The sequence below is a fragment of the Epinephelus moara genome, chromosome 5, assembly GCF_006386435.1.
Source record: "Epinephelus moara isolate mb chromosome 5, YSFRI_EMoa_1.0, whole genome shotgun sequence".
NCBI classification, from domain to species: Eukaryota; Metazoa; Chordata; class Actinopteri; order Perciformes; family Serranidae; genus Epinephelus; species Epinephelus moara.
In genome coordinates, this window is record NC_065510.1 from 31,605,902 (window position 1) to 31,608,568 (window position 2,667).

At 35.4% G+C, this 2,667-nt stretch overlaps 1 long non-coding RNA gene and 2 other non-coding genes across 4 annotated transcripts in view; all 3 read right to left on the minus strand.

The window, feature by feature from the left end:
- Positions 1-252: 252 nt before the first annotated feature.
- Positions 253-468, minus strand: LOC126391082 (small nucleolar RNA U3). The gene has a single exon (XR_007570029.1). It is a non-coding gene; the product is annotated as a small nucleolar RNA U3 (small nucleolar RNA).
- Positions 403-2,667, minus strand: part of LOC126389617 (uncharacterized) — a 26,824-nt gene continuing 24,559 nt past the window's right edge. The window contains exons 5-6 of one of the 2 annotated variants that reach the window (XR_007569879.1): positions 2,167-2,242; positions 403-590 (exon numbers count right to left, since the gene is read on the minus strand). This is a non-coding gene — a long non-coding RNA (uncharacterized LOC126389617). The remainder of the gene's footprint in view (positions 591-2,166; positions 2,243-2,667) is intronic. The other variant, XR_007569880.1, reaches the window with a different exon arrangement.
- On the minus strand, positions 1,164-1,379 carry LOC126391079 (small nucleolar RNA U3). The gene has a single exon (XR_007570026.1). It is a non-coding gene; the product is annotated as a small nucleolar RNA U3 (small nucleolar RNA).

A 2,667-nucleotide genomic window follows, 5' to 3' on the forward strand; every position in this document is an offset into this window, starting at 1 on the left:
TGTTATACAATGAAGGCAGCATTATGCAATGTTTGGCCACTGATCAACTCAAGTATTAAACAATTAACCAATGATTCAATTAAAATTGTAAAAAGGTCTTTGTCAATCCACTAATTGATTAAGCATTTACTATCTCTACTAAACTTTGGCTAACTTTAAACAAATATTTGAAAACTCAATCACATTGAATTTGACACTAAAAAGAAGCAGTTCTGTTCAGATAATTGTTTAAGATTTGACATTTATGTTGCTATCACTCTGATCACACTCCCTTCATCAACACTCCACAGAGAAGCAAAGAACAATCATCAATGACAGAGAACATATGACCTGAATCATTATTCTCTATCAGCTTCATGCTCAGAAGGGAATATCACAACTCATTATCGTGGTTAGCGAGACCAGACACTTTAGAAACACATTTCTCAAGTCAGAAACTATAGAAATGATCCCTGAAAGTATAGTCTTAGTTTGACTGAGGCTGAAAACTGCATCTCATTCACTGCAAACTTACTATCACTGAGGGTTCCTCCCTGTCATTAATAGGCTGCTCTAGTTGTTGAATCACAGCAGCCAGTCCTTGCATGACTCTGACAGCACACAGACAGAAGAGAAAAGCAGTACTGAGTGATAACAAAGAAAAAACAAGAATAGTAAGTATTAAAGTAAAAAAGGCTGATGGTTCAAATACTGGCAGGAGAAAAGACTATTTTCTCTCACTGATTGGAAAAAGAAAAGATGTGTTCATGTCCCAATAAACATTCATAATAATGTAAAATTGTTTTTCTATTTCATTTAACTGGTTTGTTTTTTTCATCATTACTAAAGATCAAGTGCTCGTAATGTGATCATATGAACAATTTGTTTGAATCATGACAAAACTTTATTTTTAAGAACACTAAATTGTAGCCTACACTTCAATGTGATTTTCAGACACTGTCTTACTGTAATAATTCTGTTTCAGCCTGATTATTGTCTACCTATACAGGCAGCATCATGCGACTCTGAGCCACTGATCAGCTTAAGTATTACATTATTAACAGACAAAATAATTGTTTATATCTTTGTCAAACCACTAATCAATGAAGTAGTTAGTGTCCTAGCTCAACTTGGGCTAATTTTAAACAACTTTCTGAAAAGCCGTACTGCATAATTGTGTTGCTGCCACTCTGATCATATTCCCTTCATCAATGCTCCACAGAGAAGCAAAGAACAATCATCAATAACAGAGAACATATGACCTGAACCATTATTCTCTGTCAGCTTCATGTTCACAAGGGAACATCACAACTCATCATCGTGGTTAGCGAGACGAGACACTTTAGAAACACATTTCTCAAGTCAGAAACTATAGAAATGATCCCTGAAAGTATAGTCTTAGTTTGACTGAGGGTGCAAACTGCATCTCATTCACTGCAAAGTGATTCTCACTCAGGGTTCAGAGGTACAGACGCTCATCACTACATGCTTCAGATGACAGGTGAGAAAATCTAAGACCACAAAGTATAGTTCATTCATTTTCCATAACCGATTATCCTGTTAACGGTCGTGGGGGGCTGGAGCCTATCCAAGCTGACATTGAGTGAGAGGCAGGGTACACCCTGGACAGGACACCAGACTATCACAGGGCTCTATGTGAAATTGAAAAGATGAGTTTTCTCTGATTGGAAAAAGAAAAGATGTGTTCATGTCCAAATAGATGTTCATAATACTGTAAAATTAGATTTTTGTTTCATTTCTTTCAGTTGGTCTGTTTTTTTGATCATTACTAGAGTTCAAGTGCTTCAGAGGTGATCATATAAACACAATGCTTGAATCACGAGAAAACCTTGTTTAAGAAGACTCAAATGTAGCCTACACTTCAATTTGAATTAGAGACACAGTCTTACTGTAATAACCCTATTTCAGCTTGATTATTTTCAACAATGAAGGCAGCAATATGTGATATTTGGCCACTGATCAACTCTAATATTTAATTATTAACTGACAAATAGACTAAAATTGTTGTCTTTCAAAACACTAATTGATTTTGTCCTTGCTAAACTTTTGCTAACTTTAAACAACTATTTGAAAAAACAATCATGGCAATTACTTTTAGATGACCGCAAAAGATAACTGTTTTATCAAGTGAGGCTGAAAACTGTATCTCATTCACTGCAAACTTACTATCACTGAGGGTTCCTCCCTGTCATTAATAGGCTCCTCTCGTTGTTGTATCACAGCAGCCAGTCCTTGCATGACTCTGACAGCACACAGACAGAAGAGAAAAGCAGTACTGACTGATAACAAAGAAAAAACAAGAATAGCATGTATCAAAGTAAGAAAAGTTGATGGTTCAAATACTGACAAGAGAAATGATATATTTCTCTCACTGACTAGAAAAATGAAAAGGTGAGTTCAAGTCCCAATAAATATTCATATTACTGTATACTTGATTTTTCTTTTCATGTCTTTCATCTGGCCTGTTCTTTAAAATCATTACCAAAGATCAAGTCCTCCAAAGGTGGTAATATTAATAACAAAATGCTTGACTCATGAGAATGTTTTTGTGAGGACTAAAATGTAGCCTACACTTCACTGTGATTTTCAGACACTGTCTGACTGCAAGAATTATGTTTCAGCCTGATTGTGTTATACAATGAAGGCAGCATTATGCAATGTTTGGCC